Consider the following 21,306-nt stretch of genomic DNA (forward strand, 5'->3'; position numbering starts at 1 on the left):
ATAACAGAAATTAAGGTCTGCTTTATCAGACCACCCTTTCTTTAATGATATCTTATAGTATTGCAGTAATAGTTTTAACTCTATGTTAAAATAATTGGACATTAATCAAATATATTACTTCTTAATAATCTAAATGTAGCTGGTTTTTCCATTCTCAACTTTTTATGATCATATATGTAGGATTCACAAAAATAGTTCCATATCATGAAGATAACAACTCCAGAGTTTGGATGGATATTAATGGAGCAGAGAGGAGGAAATATATAATTCAAAAACAAGGCATCAGTTAAACAGGCTTCAAGTAATAATTAATCAACTTGAAATTTTGAAATATCGGTTAGTGGCGATCAAGATTGCAAATTTTTGTTAATATGAGAATTATATACATCCAGTGCCAGTGGCATCTCTTCGGCAAATCCTCGAACGACAGAATACTAGGATATAGCTAGCTGTCTCTGTTCCCTAGACATTGACTCCGTATCATTTCATAATATAACATTGACTAGCAATTAGATTCACTTTCTGAATATTTCAATAGAAACAAAATTCAAGCTTTCTTGAACTAGTAATAAATACATAATACTACCCAAAAAAAAAAATCGAAGATTTCATGAAGGGTTTTGCACCCGGGGTATTGTCCCACAATGGAACCTATGACTGAAGCTCTTTCGTAGAATAGATCAACCACAGACGAAACCAATCAAGCATTTATTTCGGAATTGCATTGATGCTCTCTACTGCAGCTCCTCCTACCCCAAAACATGCTTGAACAGGTTGTTCTCTCCAGTCTTGGTCCTTCAAGTTTATCCTGGTCAATTGATGTAGCTTGCGAACGTCTTGGAGATTCATCTTGAGTTTCGGTATCTTGAGGTTCAAAAGAAGGGCAAGGACCATCATTGCAGGTGCACAAAGGGATGGCAACAGGAAGAAATGGACTACAGGTAACTGGACAGAAAAGATCTGAAGAAACTGAGGCGACGTGATTCTTTACGGTCTCTGAAGCAGGTGATGAGCAATCTGTATCACAAGGATGAAGCATGCATGGGGTACACAGACCAAGTGAAAGATGCAGCTTAATTTCTTTTGCTGGTGAACTGGGCAATTTGGCAAAGGAAAGAATGCCATGTCTACAAAGAGGGCATGGAATAGACCCAAGTGGGGCCACCATATTGGAAGGAATGTGGCTTGTTGAGCAAAGATAGAGTGCACACCTTACGCATAGTTCATGCCCACATCCTGAAAAGATAAAATGAATTCACAGGGTGCAATAAGTACAATAATTGCATACCTGTAACTTGAGAGCCTTATAATTGATTTTTAGTGAAGAAATAAATACAGAAGTTTAATCATGACAGAAAACATAATCATGAAGTTGATATTAAAAAGATTTCCAGGCTCATTTACTAAAAATTTAAGCTCCTTCTGGATGTTACTTCAGCTACTTGCGTTTTACCTCCAGAAACAAAATGCAAGTGTCTAGATACCAAAACAAATAGTAATATATTTTGGATAAGAGCCAAAAGCACAATTTCACTATATATTCTTGATTGATTCCTAAATTCTAGCGCTGGATTATCTAAGTCATTGTACTCACCAGCTTGCTTCCTAACTCACCATAACTTCAACTATAAATTTAGGTTTTTCTATGCTATGGCATTAAAATAACTTCGAAATCTAATCTGTATCCCCTCTCTTGTCTTCCAAGGCCCCAACTAGAAGACTAGTGTGATAGTGTTTGAAAACTCATAAAAAATGATGCTAAAATCAATAAGGACAACCATACAAAATTAAAGAACGAAGTGATCCAAACAGTTGGCTGCTTTCTGCCAGCATTTTCTACAAGAAAAAAATGTGCAGGGAGTAGAAACCAAAATTATGAAACAGCAAGTTGAAGACATACCTTCAGCCGCAACACTACACGCTCTTTCAAGGCAGACAGCACAAGTGTCAGCATCATCTGAGGAGGTTGTTGAGGACTGCAACCCACATTCTCTGAAAAATAATAGTCAAAATGAAGGTTATGCACCATAAAAACTTTTAGCATGCTGATGAACCTAAAGTATCTGATTGTTGTATGTACTCAAACTGAAAACCAACTAAAAATTTTTAGCGCTAAGGCTATGATTTGCTGGATTAAGACAGAGATTGCATTTTGGACACAACTGCCCGCAATTCGGCAAGAGTAACAACTCATACCATTTTTATTTGAATAACTGAAAATAAATTACTGAGTCTATTTTCTAACTTTTTCCATAGTCCATAGGTAAGTCATTACTGCAAACAAGGCATAATAGCAACAGTAGTAAAAGAAATACTTGATTGCAAAAATTTGAGAAATGGAAGAAATCCTGCATCTGACTGCGGTTGACAGTAATATAGGCTCTTTCAAGTGAATTTAAGTCAGCATAAGCCCTTTACAACATTCTCAAACTTTACAATATTATCTATGGTCACTCATATTCTCCAAGCAAGATGAAGTTTTTAAATTTTTTCTCCTTATTTAAAACAGACGAAAAAAAAAAAAAACACAAGGAACAAACAATCCTAAAAATTGAAGTTTTAAACAGTCAATTTTCAGGGTCTAGGAATTATCTAGAACCAAGCTTTGCGTATTAAAATGAAGCCTACACATCATGATTTAGTCGTGACATATGTCACCTACTATTGATTTGCAACATGAAAGAAGCCTGTGCCTCAAAAGTAAATGTTTATTTTTAACCCGTTTTAATATGATAACCAGTTTCAGATCACCTAAAAGTTTCAAACTTAGGAAATAGTAAGTCTTGCAAGGAGAATCATTGTACCAGCAAAAATAAAAAATTTTGAATTGCTCCCAGCCACACTAACCACATATTGATTTGATAAGAAGCTTATTAAATTTCTATTATTTTTCCTCTAATGATATATCTCTCTGTCATTTAGAAGTATGTTATATACCAAAAGACTAAAGTATCTTGAATCACCATTATATCTACCATCTAGCAAGCTCTCCATTCAAGTTTGACCAACTCCAAATCATCAAGGATGTCTTTTATTTCTTTTAACAGAACATTGTGCAATACAACTGTTCAGTAGTGATTGAAAACTAGCAATCCTAGCCTATATAGACTGTAGACTATAGTAGTTATAGGATTACCTTGCTATGTTAAGTAGACTCAAAAGTGGTAAGGACAAGTAGTTGGAAGAAGGAAATCTAGGTATGATTGTGTTAGAATTAGGTGCCAACAAGGGCTCAAGCCAATGACGACCCCATATCCTGGCAACATCAAGTGGCAGCCACCTGAGAAATACAGATAACTCTTTTAGCCATGGTACGTGCAGAACTGAAACAGCAACCGTAGTGAAAGACCAAACAAACAAGAACAGAATGAGATCAATAGGCAGTTTACCCATTGCAATTCAAAGTCAATCGACTGGCTCCTCTTGCAAGAAGGATCTGCAGATAAAAGAATTAACATAATATCCAATTCAAGAAAATTACAGATGGGCTCAAAAAACATTGTTTATAAGTCGTGCCTGGCAGCACTCCAAGTTTCCCCCACAAGCAGCATAATGCAAAGGAGTGCTTCCAGCTCCTGCCCAAAAAAAGTAACCATATCACCCAAAAGTTTAAATCAAATGACAATCATCCATGGAAAAAATAAAAAGAAAACCATACCTATCAAATCCATTGTAGTTCCATAATGAAATGTGACAGAAGAGACATTGGCCTGAAGGTCTAACAAAAGCTGTACACAATCAAAATACCCATTTAGTGCAGCCATATGAAGAGCAGTAATCCCACCATCAGCCGCTTTATTTACAAACTTTGACAGTGCACTGCATAGCAATAAGTTACACAATTAGCACAACTACACGAGTGCCTAGAACTTTTGGCATTGAAGTTTGAGGAGTGATTCCATAGCAATGGAAATCACTTGGAGAATATATATGCTATGAGCATCAATGGTTTGCACATCCCAAAACTTAGATTTTGCTGTAAAATAACTTTTTCTTTCCGTTTAATTTATTTCACAATATTACAGAAGAGAACATGCAATAAACCCTGGACCTAATCCTCCATTTAAATTCAAATTAGAGCAAGCAGGAGCACATAGTTATTCAGTGGAATGGTAAAACACACACCTTTGATCATTTTTATTCCTCACACTAGAACCATCCCCTCTTTCACCTTCTATTTGGGTGTTTATAGCTTCAAATGGAGCACTAGGAACAAAATCAGCTACAACTAGTCTTATGCATCTTACGTGTCCATTTGCAGCAGAAAAATGCAGAGCAGTTCTCCCACTCAGATAATCTGCTCTCATAACCTATACATAAAATAACAACAGTCATCTACTAATTAACAAACATTCAAAAATACTTCCTATAAGTTTATAACAAAATTAGAAAAAGAAAATTTAAATGAGAACCAAATGATGCTCTCATGAGCAAGAAGCACCCAACCCAGTTATAACTAAGAATCATTTAGTAGTCATATTTTATCATAAAAGTTAAAAAAAGAATGGAACTCACATTGCATCTGAAAAGCAGAAGGGTCTGTACAACTTCCCAGTGCCCGTATCTACATGCTTGCATCAATGCCGTCTTTCAAATAGAAACATTCAAAAAAAAAAAAAAAAAGAAATAAAAGTTAGTTATACTTCAGATCGGTTCCATCTGTTGCCTAGCAGGGATCAGATTTTGAAGTCCAGATTCTTTGAAGCGGGCTTTGGGTTTCCACAGAATCAGATTTGGAATCTAAAATCATGTTAAACGATTTCTAAAAACCAATATGATAGATTCTTTCGAAAGGTTAGCCGACCAGAATATTTTCTTTAAAATTATGTCCCATAATTCCAATTTTTAATTCCAAATCCCATATCCATAAATCAAATGCCAAAGTTTCCAAAATTTGAAATCTACATAGGAACTCTAAAAATAGAACTAAACCCACAACTAAAAACCTGCATAAGAAAATTATCATACCAATCATTCATTCTGAAATTTTAAAAAACAAAAAAAAGAAAAAAACAGATAAGAAAATGACAAAATCAGTTACCTGGCCACAGTAATTCCTGGAATTAACATCAGCTCCGTTTTCGAGCAACAAAGCAACAATCTAAGAAAAGCCCACCAAATAAACAAAACAGGAAGTCAAAAATATAATTCAAAAGGCAAGCAGTAAACATTATATAAACCAAAGGGAAAATCAAGTACAAATTTTTTAACGGAAGATAAAACAAAAAAGAAACCTCATTGTGGCCTTTGGCAGCAGCGAAATGAAGAGGAGAATTAAGGCCACCAAAGGTGGAATATTTAGCAAGACAAGGATTGCAATCCAAAAGCATCTTGGCTTCCACCAAATCCCCATCTCTCGCCGCCGACACTAATCTCTCCCCTGAAGCTGAGCACCCAAACGAATTTCCCATCTTGATTCTCTTCTTTTCTCCTTCTCTTTCTGTTTCTCTCTCAGGTATCTGTCTTGGGTTAGGACTTAAAAAGGAACTTTTTTATTCCTTTTGTATGGGAATTGAAATTAGATCAACTGTCTGAGAACAAAATTCAAATAAAACAACTTTTAAAAATGCAACCCTAAAATGGTTGCCGGGATGGGGATTTTCGTGTCTTGTTCTCTTTTCCAAGTAGGAAAAAACAATTTCAAAGTAGTCGTAATGAAATATGGGAGAGGTGTCGGATTTTGTTCTTTTTCTTTTCGTTTGCTTGTTTTGGGGGGCTGTGCTTCTTGTTTGTTTCTGCTGTTTTTTAGGACAAATGGAAAAGAAACAGGAGTGTGCTGTCTCGCAAACTACGTCGCAACTATCACTTAACCTTTCCTTTCCTTTTTTTTTTTTTTTTTTTCTCTTCCCTTCTAATTCTCATCTGTCATGGTTTTTGTCTTGTTTTCTTGAAGTCCTTTTGTTTTCGTTAAAAAAAAAAAAACAAAACAAAAATTGGATGGCAGATGACAGTTTCACACTTCACTTCAGCTTTTAAAATCCCCAAAATCCCTCTTCCCATGTAACAAAATTGAAAAAAAAAAAACCTATTTCAAAATTTATTTGGCTCAATTTGTACAAAATTGTCTTCTATTTTTAGATTCAAAAGCAGAAACGCCAGGTTTCGAGATTTAGTATTGTTAATAGTGTTTTGGGTGTTAGTTGGAGAGAAGTGATTTGGTGACTATATAGTGGAAAGCTTTAACCTGCACCTAAAAAGCACGATCAAAGGGCATTGGAGTTAATTCTTTAGGATGCGTTTTAACATTCAAGTCTGCTAAGTGTTTAGAGGTTTAGCAAAGAAAAAGATGCACAATAAACACTAGAGAAACTTTAAGAGGAAAAATGTTTGGCTCATATCGTATCTGGACCTTATTTTATTTTATATATAAAAAAAATGACATAGTTTAAAATAATTTATAATTGATGATAAATTTCGTGAAATTCAAAAAAGATTTACATAAATGATTGTAAGCTGTGTTTATAATCTCAAATAAATATAAATTACATGATTTTTAGTAAATTAAAAATTAATTAATTTTATTATAAAGTGATGCCTTAGTGAGACATGAGTGAAGGGTTGTTGGGCGAGTCCCTCTTGATGAAGTGCAAGCTTACTCTATGACAGAGTGTATATGGCAATACTTATATGTGATGACGTAATAGTCGAGCATATGCTAATTTGACGATTATGGGAGTTGCCCTTATTAATTGAATAAATAGGTACAACAACTGCCTGCAAGGCTGAGAGGGTTATAAAGTGACTGCTCTTAGGCCTTTGGCGAGAGTTGGTGAGGAAGCACTAGTTGGTATGACGTTGCTTTGGCAGGTTATGAGTGATGATGTGTCTTTGTGTCCCTTTTAGATAAAAGACACGAGCTTGGCGTGCCTTGTGTTTTGTCGACATATAGGGAATCGTAGGTGAGGATTTAGGAAAATTTTTGTGTCAAATACTTATGCAATGCATGTAGTGTGTGTGGGTGGAGCATGTCTTTGAACACATTGTTCAGCACGCACCTGTGTTTCTAAAAATGCGATTGCGTAGGTCACGCGGTGCAATAGGGTTGAAAAATTGAAAGGCACAATTAATGGGTTTAAATTTTAAATTGTACTAATTTAACAATGAAGGGAATAAATATATATATTTTAAAAAATGTGTGTAATCGAAGCATTATCCTAATTAAGAATTAATCTTGATCATTTTGAAATCAGTTAAAATAGTGTTTTAATTCATATTATTTCAACGAAGCATTTAGCTGGCTATAAAAGAGGGAGATAGAGAATTTTTAAACTCAATTTGTAACTTGTGAGCAAATTGGAGAATTTGTTGTCTAAGTTTTGTGTTGTTGGTGATTGTGTTACTGTTTTCTTGTAAACTTTCTATGGCTAAGTAATCTTGTAGATTTTTTTTGTGTTTGTTTGATTTTTTGTAGGGAAATGGCACCGAAGAAAAGGATTGTTATTTAGAGCTCGAGTGATGATGAGAATACCATGGTGCCCGCTGTGAACAGTGGGGGTTAAGGTAGGGGAAAAGGTGGTCGGGTTAGGGGTCTAGGGGCCAGGGATCGCTAAGTAATGGTGGTTATGGTATATGTATCATGATAAATGAGGTAGGGGCTCTTGATTCTGTAGTAGCAATGGCAAAAAAATGGGAAGAAAAAGGAAGTCGTGATGGAGGAGCCCAAGGATCTGGCTCCAAGGACATGGCCATCAGATATTTATCGCTCTAACATGACACCAAGCATGGTGAACCAAATCTTGGACTGTGTAGCCTTCGATCCAGGTAATTCCATGTATACCATTTCAATGCCTGATGAAAGTTTCACCATCAGCTAGATTAAGGCCAATAAAGGAATGACAGCGTTCTATTTGCACAATTTCCTCTATGAGTTCTACCTGCCACTACTCCATTCTTCCTATTGGTGCTGGTCATGTTTAAACTGACAGTTCGCAAATAGCATCAAATGCCTAGGCAATCATATGACGTACTTCATTTACTGTCATCTGAAAAGTAGGTCCCTTAGTGATCGTGATTCTGGTGTTGTACTTGCTGAGGGAGATTAATGGTTGACTGTACTATCTTCAAGCTCATGAGCAATCATGCATGGTCAAGTTACTGTCCAATAGGCATTCTTTGTATGACATATTTATGGTGGCCTGTACTAAAGCTCTTGGCATGCGGTTTTCTTTTAAAATTAAGTGGTCTTATGCCAGCGGGCCAACAAGAGAGACTCAAGAGCTCAAGGAGGATGAGCTAAAGTAAGTGAATGCTCTAAAGAATGAGAAACTGTTTTATCTAGAGTTGGCCATCCGCAAAAACATTTGCAGCTAGTGAGGATCAAGGCTTGGCTACTAGTGTTCAAGAAGTGCTAGACTAGGAAAAAAGTCAAGATGGGAAAAAAATGACCCCTAAAGACAAGGAGAATTTGGGCGGGAAAAAATGTAACTAGGTTGTTTTTTGTTGCCTTATGTATTGTGTTACTATGTTAACAATTAATGTTGATGTGGAGTTATTATGTTTGTCGCTGCATTGAAAAGGCAGCAGTCAAGCCCAAAAAATCTGTGGCTCATTAAGGAAGTCCCCTAGCTGGTGGCATACAGCAAATAATATAAAAAAGATCAGTTATGGCTACCTCTGTTAATCTACGGGGAATGTTAACGTGCAAGGTGTTGAAAGGGTCCAGGGTATTCAGGATAATGAAGGGGTGTTAGGTGTGGGTGTGCCTACTTTTGGTTTCCCAGATGCTAAGGTTGTTGCTAAAGGTAATTGCATTATATTTTGTTTAATTTAATTATAGTTAACTGATTCAAATATTTATGTTTGCTTTGTAGAGATAAATCACACTTCAAAGCTTCAAAAGATACTCCAACAAGTGAAGTAGAAAGGGAAGAGGTATTTACATGTCAATTTTCTTCTCGTAAAGAAACAAACCGTGATGAGCTCCAACATGCCCAGCAGTGAATGCTTACTTCTGGCAAAGTTCAACCAATAGTGGTCAAATAGGCCTCTCTAATGCCTTCAATTGCAGGATCAAGTGCAACTCCACCTGCTTTAGTCGTACCCAACTTAATGCCAATTGTGCCTTCTGTAACAACTTCTGTTGCTAGCACCATTCCTGCCCTTATTGCACCTCTTCTACCAACTGTTGCTACTCCATCTATGATGGTCAGTATTGACATTAGAAGGCTCACCAATGAAAACCTGGTGGCCTTCTTAAAAGCTTATGCTGGCTACAAGTTGGATAAGATGTCCTCAGATTTTACTGCAATCAACAAATGTCCACTACTGTATTCCCTATTAAGGCAGCATGTCCGAGTGCCACAACTAGTCTTCTTCGCATTAACAAAAAAATGGTGCAACCATTTCCTAACCTTACCAACCTGCAGGTTGAATTATGCTTGGCTACTGAGGTAAGTATTGAATAAAGTTATTTTTACTTTTGATTCTTCTACGTTGAATGAGTTGTTAACAGTGAGTATAACAATGTGCAGTCTTTGGGTAATAAGGTAGGTCTTTACGAGCAAGTCAAAATGCTAATGTAAGACTTAAGGTGCAAAAGGGAGATGCTTCAAGATGAGGCCTAAGCTAGAGCCAAGCAAGAGATATTACAGGAGAAAAATGCCTCCATCGAGAGCCTGAAGACTTTGAACACCACCCTATAAAAAAAGTGAATAAGTTGGAAACTAGTCGAAAAAGGCCATTGTGAGGAATATTGCCATTCAACAATATTTGGATGCTACAACTGCTCACCTCAAGGAGGTGAAAGAGGAAAAGAATAAGTTGTAAGGCGAACAAGTGGCAGCTACAGCACGCACCAACCAAGTTGAAATAGGAAAGGATCAAAGTCAAACATGGGCCTAGCAATTAGAAGAGAAGCTTGCAAGGCTGAAGGCTAAGCTGGAGGCGGAACATGCTGCGTCTTCCAAACGATTGGTAGAGTAAGAAGATGAATGGACTAGTGTTTACTTAGCCACTGGCGACCATTAAAGGCTTTTAACCATGTATCAGGTACAACTACAATTGAGGCCTCTAGACTTAAGAAGGATTGACTTTTCAAAGATGAAGATGCCACTAGAAGTTTTCAAAGTAGAGTCCCCAAAAAACTTAGCCCAGTTGAAAAGGGTGAGAGTGTCTGAAAGGATTGGTAGGATCTCGACGGTTACTTATTTGAATGCCTTGCCTGTTGTTGTTGGGGATTCTTAGGCCAGTAGTTCTGGAGCTGAACCTACGTTAGTTGGTCGTTATGTTGAAGCCACTCCTCTTATTACTGATGTTGATGTAGCCGAGCTCCTTGTGGCTTTGACCGATGCTACTTCAACTCCTGCCACCAATGACGATCTAACTCCTACAACCTCTTAAAGCCCTTTGTATTTTCTATTGTTGTAATTTGGTTTTTATTTTTTTAGTTTTATTCTTTATTCTTAAAAATTATCATCAATAAAAGTGGAAGTTTCAACATCAATTCTTGCCATGTGCTAAATTCGTATTGCTAATCTGTGTTGTTTGTTTGAAAATTCAATTATACCAAATTCTAAGCTGGAAAGAGTTTTTGTTGACCGTCAATTTTGCCTTACAACTTAAATAACTCGAGTGGTTTTTATGACTATCGACTTGGTACCATAACTCATACAGTCCAGACTTGTCTTCGTGACTGCAAATTTAGCCTTTGGCATTATTTGCATCTTAGACTTAGTAGTTTTTAACTTGTTTGGTTATTAATACTAAGTACCTATAAGTGATGGTTTCCTATAGATGCAGAAGTTTTCTCAAATCAAGCTAAGTTTATTTCAATTTTCTTTTGATTACTAAGTAATTTGAGTAACATCATAGGATGATCTTTGGGTGTGTGAATTTTTACATAATTTCAAACTAAGCTTATTCCCACATTCTCAAAGAGGTTAAGTAAATTGAGTAACTTCTATGATAGTTTCCTATTCATATGGAATAGAGTACTTCTTAACTTTTTTAACTTAAACAATAACTTATTTATTGTTTGATATAATAGTCTTAAGCAATAACTCGTTTATTGTTTGATACAATAGTGTTATGACACGTAATAGACTGAGGGTAAAACTTATTGTAATTTGGGTAAAGGAAAAGCATAAGATATAGCACTATAGCACTTAAGCATGATACCTTAGTATGGAGTAAAACAACATTTTCAGAGTGTATGTGCTAAAATTAATGAGTATGTGTACCTTGTTACAAGATTATTTTCTATTGTAATGTTGCTAAGAAAACTTTAAGTAAGGAAGAAGGTGCATAGTAAACACTAAGGAAACTTTAAAAGGAAGAATGCTTAGTTCATACTATACCTAATTTTTTTTTTTATCTGACAGTGACATGATTAATACAGTTAATAATTAATGATGAGTCTACGAAAAGCTCGAAGAAAAGTCACATGAGTAATTGCGGGCTACATTTAATGATCCAAAGTAAATGTGAGTTGCATTTAACCTAAGTAAGTTGAAAGCTAGTTAGTCCTATTTTTGAAATGATACATTAATAGGACATTAATGGAGATAGTTAAGCAAGTTCTTCCTTAATGAAAAGCAAGCTTGCTCTGTGGCAAGGAGTGTAGATATCGACTCTCATATGTGACGATGTAATAATCGGACATGTGCTAACTTGAAGATCATAGGAATTAATCTTGTTAACTAAATAAATAGGTACAACAAGTATAATTATTTTAACAAATGACCAAATATCCAAATATTGACTTAAAAAAATAAATACTAACAACTCACTACTTTGACTAAAGCTGCTACCAAATAAGTTTAATACTATTTATTTATAATTTTATCTTTAATCTTTTTATTTTTTATTGTTCATACCAAATATAATAAAAAAATATTTTTTTCTCTTGGTTTCATTTTCTTTCTTTCTTACAACCTTAATGTAAGGATCTTAATATAAACAACTCATGTTTCTAAGTGGATTTATTGTAAGTTTTTTTTTCTTAGTTTATTTTGAAAGGGAAAGTTGTTGTACAACCTGTATTAAAGCCATAGCTAAGGTGTTAACAGTTTGAATTAGATTCAATTTTATTTTTTTAAATAATCATAATATTATAAATTTTTAAAATTTGATTCGAATTTGAATTAATTTTTTAAAAAATTGATCTAATCCAAACTAAATTTTACCAATTCAATTTGATTTATTGATTTTTAAATTTTTTATATATTATTTTAATAAAATTTATAATATATTTAAGTAGTTTTATATATAAATTATCATTTTATTTTATAAAAATTTAAAACATATATAAAAATATATAATATAATTTGATTTAATTTTTTAATTTTTTATATTTCAATTTAAATTCAATTTATATTATATATATTTAATATATTTGATTTAAATCAAATTAAATTAAATTAAATCGAATCGATTTGACATCTAAGTACGTGCCTCTCGTCTGCCAAAAGAGAAAATATCAGATCACGATAACCAGAAGTGCAGATACCGTGCATCAACCAGATCAAACAAAGCAAAGATCATGACTTTAAATGCACCGTACACGTGGGGCAAGCACAGTAATATGATATCTGACTTGATTGGTTAAATGATGATTAAACGGCAGTGATGATAAATGGATGAATGGTTTCACGTGGAAAGCTGTGAGCGATCGGATACACAATTAGTCTCATCAAATTTACCTCCGGATTACGTAAAGTTCGGTGGGGAATGTGGGCTGTTGAAAGGTGGGAAAATGGTCAACAGTTGGAAAAAAAAATTCAGAAAAATGTACAAAATTGCTATCCAACCAAAAAACAAAAATGGGTTAATAATGAATCATTGATTTATACGTGTCGTGATTGTTTAATTAAAAAATTATCATCTTTCAATAATAAGTAAAATTAAGATAAAAAGAGTATTTTAAGGCTAGATAACAATAGTACTGTAGATGGAAAGAATTTGAATTAAAAAATATATTTAAAAGGATAATAAAAAATATGATTTAAAAAATTTTATGTTTTTAATGTTACTATATAAATGTGTTATACTAAATTAAAATTTCTAAAAAAAAGGTATAAAATAATAAAAAATTAAAAATATAAAGATAATCAAATCATTTTATTTATAAAATTATGATTGAATGGTAAAAACACTTTCTTACTAGTTTTTTTTATTTGAGTTTGTAAATTCAAAAATTTATATTTTTTGGTATTTAATTTAGAAATTTTTTTATTTGATCTTGCAAATCAAGTTTTTAAATTGAAGAATCATATATTTTCTTGTTATTTAATATTTACTTTTAGAGTGTGTTTGGTTCGAAAGAATTTATAATTTTTTTTTTTTTGAATCTTGATGATGGGTATTTGATTCTCACATTTGGTTCAGAATAATTTGATTATAGAGAAAAATGTTAGATTTTCAATAGTACCTAAAGTCTCGAAATCAAAACTTCACATCTTCCTGTGGTATTTTAAGTTTTTGTAAAAAAAATTATCTTATTTTCAAATTTAATTTAAATTAAAAAATGATAAAATAGTTATTACTCTTTTAAAAAGCATATATAGCAGTTACTAAAACTCAATTATAGGTTTTTGTAAAAAAATATATATTTTTTATATTGTAATTAAGGCGTTTGACATGAAAAAATGCCTTAAATAATCTTTGGCCTTAATTGAGTGATGACATGAATTACTTAAGGCATTTAGGTTTAAGAAACACCATAATTTATTATAATTTAAGGTGTTTCTATACACAAATGCCTTAAATGATCATCAATTATGACGTTTAGTGCTTAAAATGACTTAAATAATCATTGACATCAACAATTTAAAACAAATCTTTTTTTGATCTCGTAGATAATGTTATAATATGAATTATTTTCAGTCACAGTATAAACAAAAGATTAAGGCGTTTGTATAGAAAAATGCTTTAATTGGTTATCAATGGAGGCGTTTCTTCCTACAACCGCCTTAATTGCTGCATATTAAATTTATTTTCTCTTGAAGATCGTGTTCTGACAATGAACATTCTTACGTCTAATCATAAAGCAGAATCGCCTATAATTTATATATCAAATAAAACGTTTGTATGTATGGAATGCCTTATTCCATGTCTTCATCATGTTTCAATAACCAATAAGTTTATGATTTATATTTCAATAGATCTCTACTCATAGAATTTACTTTTTTTTAAACTAATTTCACCTTTAACATCTGCCATTTAATATTTGTCTTATTAAGTTTATATTCATTTTTTACACAAAATGGTGTGTATACTTTCTTATTTATCTTTTATAATTGATGTTGCCTTCCAATGTTTTTATTTATTATTTTTTTAGATATCATTTAAATCTAGATTTATGTTTATGATATAAATGCCTTCTTTTGTGATTGTTTTAGCTCTTTCCACTCTTTCAATGTTTTGTTTTTAATTTATATTTTATTTGATGATATTTAATTAATTCCATCTACCATATGCCAAGATTTGTTTTTCATTTATGTTTTCAACTTTAACGATATTCTACCTTTTAGACAGTTATGATTGATTTATCATTAAAAAGGAAAATGCAATTGGTTACATTGTTTTTGATGCATTTGAAACAGATGGAGACTTTGTTGAATGTGTTATGTTTTATTGCTATAACTTTATTAAATATGAACATTAAAAAATGACATAAACTATCTTATGGTGGAACATCTTATGATAGGCTATAAATTAGAGAGTTAAACTTAAACGCAATGGTCTTTGAGAGCCGTAGACAGTGTCTAAATAATATTAAAATGGATGGAGAGCTTTTGCAAAATTATGTCATTTACTTAAAATTGAATAGGGTTATAATCATCTAAACATATGTCAATAGAAGAATTAGTTATTAGCTTTCTTCACATCATTGCCCATCATGCAAAAAATAGGGTTATGAAACGTCAAATAGCTATATCTGAAAAGATGATTAGTTGACAATTCCATTTTGTGTTGAATTCTATTTTAAGATTGCATATGCCGTTGTTTAAAAAACCTGTATCGATACCAAAATATTCAACAAATAATAAATGAAAATGGTTCAAGGGTTATTTAGGTGCTTGAGATGGGACATACATCAAAGTTAATGTAGATGCAATTAATAGGCCAAGACACAGAACTAGAAAAAATGAAATTGTTACCAATGTCCTTGGTGTTTGCACCCAAGATATATAATTCATATATGTTTTACGGGAATGAAAAGGTTCTACAGCAGATGACAGAGTGCTAAGAGATGCCATTGCACATAGAAATGGGTTGAGGATCTACAAGGTATCATTTATATTATATTCGTGTAATGTTAATCACAAAACACCTTTTTTCCATATTATTAATATTGTTGAATGGATAACAAGTAATTACTATTTGTGTGATGTCGGATACACAAAAGGGAAAGGATTCTTAGCACCTTATAGAGATCAATGATACCATCTTAGTGATTAGAGGGTAAAACTCCAACCAACAACCTCGTAGAAATACTTTAATATGAAACACTCTTAAGCAAGAAATTGTATCGAGAGATGTTTTGGTATATTGAAAGCTAGATGGTCAATTTTAAGGGAAGAGTCATTTATTCAATTAAGACATAGTGTATAATCATTTCTGCTTGTTGCCTTCTCCATAATTTTATTAGGTATAAGATAATTTTTTACCTTATTGAAAGTGATGTTGCTAAAGAAAATATTAGCCAACCAAATGAATTTGAACATCAAAATTTGATTACGAATGTTGAGCCATCTAATTTTTGGACTTAGTTTAGAGATAATTTGGCTAATAAGATGTTCACCCATTAGTTACAATCCTATAAATAATAACATTATAGAAATATTTTGTATGTTATAATTTGTTTACCTAATAGTTTTTATTATATGTGTCATACAGTTAAATGTAGAATTTCCTTTATATCATTGTTGAATATATGTTTATATTATATATTTTTATTCTTGAGTGTCCAATATATATTATAATTTAGATTACACACTCATTTATTTTCTTTTAATGTGTATTCATTTATTTCATTTCCTTGATTGTTTTTTATTTACCATATTGATATTGTTTCATAATATCTAATCATATGATTAGGAATTGAATATGTCTTCATCATGTGTCAATCCATCACAATACGTTTGAGGCCAATCCAAAAAAAGAGTGGACAGTTCGAGCGTTGGTAACATTCATGGACTCAAAATAAGGATTTCTATCTGGTTTAATACCTACATTCTTTTGTTGAAGATCCTAGATGAATAGCAAATAATTGGATATTCTGTGTCAGATATCTATGTTATATGGAATGAATGTTAAAGTAACTCATTCTTACTTTACAACTTAAAGACACCCCCCACATCAAATTTAAGGTTAAGCTACTCAAAAGACAATATCACGTAATTTGTGATATGATAAAATTTTAGTAGATTTAGATGGAATGATCAAGAAAACTATATCACAGCTGAGAAAAAAGTATTTGATAAATAAGTTCAAGTAAGTCTTTTAAGATTATATTATGGCTTATCTAACTTTTTTACATTTTTTTTCTATAGGTTTAATTTGATTCGTATTTGCTTGAACTTTGGCTGTCACACCCACATGCTAAAGGTTTAAGGAATAAATTTTTTCTTTTTTTGATTAGTTTAAAGTGATTTCAGATATGATAAAGCAACCGATCAAAGAGCTAAAATAGCAATCGATGCAGTTGAATCATTGACTGCTAACAAAGATGCTTACTTCTCTCTAGAGTTTGCCAAAAAAAATGCAAAAAGAGAAAACGATGAAGAAAAAATTGGTTCTGTTGCTCTGAGCAATGCTAGGGCGATGTTGTCAAGCAAAAAGTGTTCGAAAAATGAGGAAAAACTAATAATTTAATTGGTTGATCAAATTGACAAAATTGGTGCTTCATATGATAGAGTTATGAATTTGATAGAAGGTATTTTAGCTTACTTAAAGAAAAAAGTTGAGAATATGGATAAAAGAAAGCCATTTTTAAATGAAAATAATGCAACTCAATAAATTCACACTTGATGAAATAATTGCCGATTGTGAGTATATGTTGAAAAAAATCACAAAGTTGAGTTTTTTCATACTCTGTCGGCTATATTTAAAAGTAATTACATTAGGAAATGGTTAAACGAATATACTGCATATCGTCTATTGTTTGACTTTTTTTCTCTTAAACATATATAGATTTCACTAAATTTTCTATACAGATTCATACAATAATTTTGTAAACCTGTTTATTTAATTAAGGTAATAAGGGGAAGGTTGTGAATATGTACCATATTGTATGGCATGTTATACGTAGGTTTATTTATAACGGATCATCGTACTTATGTGAATTAAATACATATTTGTGATACAATAAATTTCATATTTGTATTTAGAAAACAAACATTATAATACTTCAATATGAACCTATAATTCAGATTTACAACTGATAGCATTGGCGTATAAAAATATGCATGTTTGGTGGTCAACATTGTATGTGTCTTCATATAATACAAATGATATAAAACAAATTTATACCAATAAAAATAAACCAATAAACTAATAACAAATAACAAATATCCAATCATACTACCTTCACAAAAAAATTAGATCAATGTAATGCATATATTTATAGTCAATCAACATTCTCCAGCATCAAGATCTAGTGAGTGATAATACATAATCAAGCCACTCTCTACAAACTTCATAAAGTTCGTAATTTATGAAGCTTCCCTTATTCTCCGACTATAAAATAAAAATCAAAAGTCAATGTTATTAAACGTACACAAACTTTATGTTTTTTTATTAAAAGATATTACTGAATGATCTGGACTAAGTCAATACCAAGTGATTGAAACGAAATCACGACACGAAATCATGAGTCAAAATGAGGCGATCAGGACTGAGTCGAGATTAAAAATAAATGATCGAGATAGAATCACAAGTCATAAGGAATGATCTAAACTGAGCTAAGATCAAGTGATTGGGACAAAATCACGAGTCAAAAATGAGATGATCAGGACCAAGTCAAGGTCAAAAATAAAAAATCAGGATGAAATCACGAGTCATAAGAAAAGATATGGACTGAGCCAAGATCAAGTGAGTGAGATAATGCAAATGTATGCCTTATCTAGGATGTAGACGAATCATTAATTATGGTGCTAAAGTTTTTGTATTCTCATTTCTAAGCGCCTTTAGTAGAAAAACCATCGGACATCATCCTGCATGTTCACCTTTACTGTGCACTCTAACAGAGAAATCTCTCTTTGCATTTGGTAAATAAGCTATTTTTCATCAACCTGAAAGTACATTAACCTGGAGACATGTTCTTTGTTAAAGGAGTCATTTCACCTATCTGTTGAAGAAAGTCATGGAAGTCAAATTTTTCCCCTTTTTTTTTTTTTGCCTCTATCTCTTTCAATCATTCAAAATAACACACTTCTTGTGATTTTGTTCAATTATTAATCATTACCCTAATTTAAAAGCATCATGATGCAAGTTATGCATTTCTTCTATTCATGGTAAGGTATAAAAAGGAAGAACAATGTATAAGATTTAGAGAATGATAAAATGGCTTTCATTTATGTGGATAATCAATTACAAATGATGGTATGAAGGAAAAGAATGTATAGGAATGGTTATTTTAGGGAGGCAGTGCCCCAAGACAAATGATTAGATAACTATGACAACAAATTTTAGATTTTCCTTCAAAAACTCAATCAAAACTTAATGCCCTAACACTTTGAAGCTCTTCAAAATTTATTGTCCCTGATATGCCAATTTCAATTACCTTTTAGAGTTTTAGTCCTTCTTTTGGTTAGAAGTCACCCTTTCAGATTTTAGACTTGAATTTTTTTCTTTTTTTTGTGGTTCAAATCGCCCTTTTAGGTTTTTAATTTGACCCTTTTTTTTTAATATCAAGCAAAATACTTCTTCACTATGTTAGAGTTGATAGGACCAAAGAACTCATTTCTATCCATCTCCGACAAGATCAAGGCTCCTTCAAAAAAAGCTCATTTTACCACATAAGGCCCCTCTCAATTTGAAGTATATTTTTTTCTATCGATATAATGACTTGGAAAAATCATTTTCAACACCAATTCTCCCTCTCGAAACTACAAAGGTCTGACCTTTTTATCATGAGCTCTCACTATTTTTTTTTGGTACAATTGACCATGGCATAAGGTTGTCAATCTCTTCTCTTCAATAAAGTTTAATTACTCATAGCATTCTCAATTTCATTCAGCTTTATCTAGTCCTACTTCCCTTAGAATCCTCAGAGATGAGATTTTTACTTTTACTGGTAATACAGCTTCCATCTTATAAACTAAAGAAAAAAAAATTGCTCCTATAGAGGTGCACAGAGAAGTTCGATATGTATGTAGGGCAAAAGGCAACTTCTTGTGTCAGTCCTTGTATGTTTCAGTCATCTTTTCTAAAATCTTTTTTATGTTTTTGTTTACGGCTTCCACTGCACCATTCATTTTTAAATGATACGGGGTCGAATTATAGTGTTTGATTTTAAATTGAACACATACTTATGCATTATCTTGCTATTTAGATTCTTGACATTATCTGATATAATTCTTTTTGAAAGTTCATATCTGTAAATTATTTCTCTTTTGATAAATTTACAAACCACTGCTCTAGTCACTATCGTGAAAGAGGTAGCCTCGACCCATTTGGTGAAGTAGTCAGTCATCACAAAGATGAATATATTCCTATTTAAAGCCTTTGGTCTAATAGGGCCAATGACATCCATCCTTTATATAAAAAATGGTTAAAATGAAGCTATGACATGTAAAGCACTAGGCAAAGCAAGATTCTTATCAACATAAATCTGGCATTTATAGCACCTTTGGGCATAATCGATGCAATCTTTTTTCATTGTCAACCAATAATATCTGACTCGTATGACTTGTCTCACTATCATATGCCAATTTACATGTGCCTCACATACATAATTGGGTACCTCTTCAACAATTTTTTTGGCTTCAGATATATTTACATAATGGAGTAACACTTGGTCCTTGCCTTTTTTGTACAAAGTTTTCTTATCCAAAAAGAATCCCATGGCTAATCTTCATAAGACTCTTTTATCTTTTTTTGTTACTTAATTTGGATACTATTAATTTTTTAAATACTACATGATATCATAATACTAGAGGCAGCCATTTTTCTCTTCTTCCAAGTTGGCATAATGTATTGGCATATATTTGATATCCAATTTGATAGGCTAAATTTTAATGGTATCATCAATCTGTACCATGACAGCCAAGGTAGCCAAAGCATCTATAATCTAATTTTCTTTTCGAGGTAAGTGTTCAAACCAAATTGTTTTAAACTATTTGCACAGCTCTAAAATATATTTATGATAAGGGATGAGTTTTGAATCCCTTGTCTTCCATTCACCTTTCAATTGATAAATGACTAGAGCTAAGTCTTCAAACACCTTTAATATTTTAATCTTCTTGTTTAAAGTCACATATAATCTCATGACACAAGCTTTATACTCATAGACATTATTAGTGTAGTTAAAATTTAATCTTGTCGTAATAGGATAGTAATGTTTCATTGGAGATATCAAAATGGCTCCAATCCCATGCCTCATGGCATTAACGGTTCCATCAAAATACATCCGTCATGTTTCTTCATCATCATCATTTTTTTTATTCTAAGATGGCCATTAATTCTTCATCTGAGAAATCAAACTTCATGGGCTCATAATCTTCAATGGCCCTATCTGCCAAGAATTCAGTAATGGCATTCCTTATGATTTCTTTTTGACTTACATATGCTATGATGTATTTAGAAAACAACACTTGTCATCTTGTGATTCTTCCTGATAGTGAAGGTTTCTCGAAGATATAATTGATGGGATCTAATTTAGCTATGAGCAAAGTGATATGGTACAGCATGTACTGCTTGAGCCTTTTAGCCGTCCAAGTCAAATCACAACACATTTTCTCTAGTGATGAATACTTGGACTCATACTTTATGAATTTTTTACTCAAATAATAAATAACTTTTTCTTTCTTGTTGGATTTATCTTGTTAGCCCAGCACGCATCCCATCGAGCCTTCATATACCACTAAGTATAAAATTAGTAGTTTTTCTGGGATATGAGGCACTAATATTGGAGGGTTTGATAAGTACCACTTGATATTATCAAAAGCTTATTGACATTATTCATTCTATTCCCTAAGATTATTCTTTCGAATGAGTTTGAAAATGGGGTCACATTTAAGAGTGAGTTGAGAAATGAACTGAGAAATATAATTTAATTTGCCCAAGAACCTGCGAACCTCTTTTTGTGTACTTGGTGGAGATAGATTTTGAATGGCTTAATTTTGTCTGGATCTACTTCTATCC

General features: G+C 32.4%; 1 long non-coding RNA gene and 1 pseudogene across 2 annotated transcripts; one reads left to right on the forward strand and one right to left on the reverse strand.

The window, feature by feature from the left end:
- Positions 1 to 341: 341 nt before the first annotated feature.
- On the reverse strand, positions 342 to 5,847 carry LOC111281310 (E3 ubiquitin-protein ligase XBAT33-like; annotated as a pseudogene). Its single transcript, XR_016329177.1, has 10 exons — positions 5,235 to 5,847; positions 5,042 to 5,101; positions 4,516 to 4,587; positions 4,126 to 4,310; positions 3,659 to 3,819; positions 3,517 to 3,575; positions 3,390 to 3,436; positions 3,137 to 3,280; positions 1,901 to 1,992; positions 342 to 1,236 (listed from the first exon to the last, which is right to left on the reverse strand). The product of XR_016329177.1 is annotated as an E3 ubiquitin-protein ligase XBAT33-like (transcript).
- A 1,268-nt stretch (positions 5,848 to 7,115) lies between these two features.
- LOC149514007 (uncharacterized) lies at positions 7,116 to 10,442 on the forward strand. Its single transcript, XR_016329178.1, has 3 exons — positions 7,116 to 8,728; positions 8,811 to 9,389; positions 9,471 to 10,442. It is a non-coding gene; the product is annotated as an uncharacterized LOC149514007 (long non-coding RNA).
- Positions 10,443 to 21,306: the final 10,864 nt, after the last annotated feature.

Source organism: Durio zibethinus, chromosome 17, assembly GCF_047325235.1.
Source record: "Durio zibethinus cultivar Kanyao isolate XHJ-2024 chromosome 17, ASM4732523v1, whole genome shotgun sequence".
Lineage (NCBI taxonomy): Eukaryota > Viridiplantae > Streptophyta > Magnoliopsida > Malvales > Malvaceae > Durio > Durio zibethinus.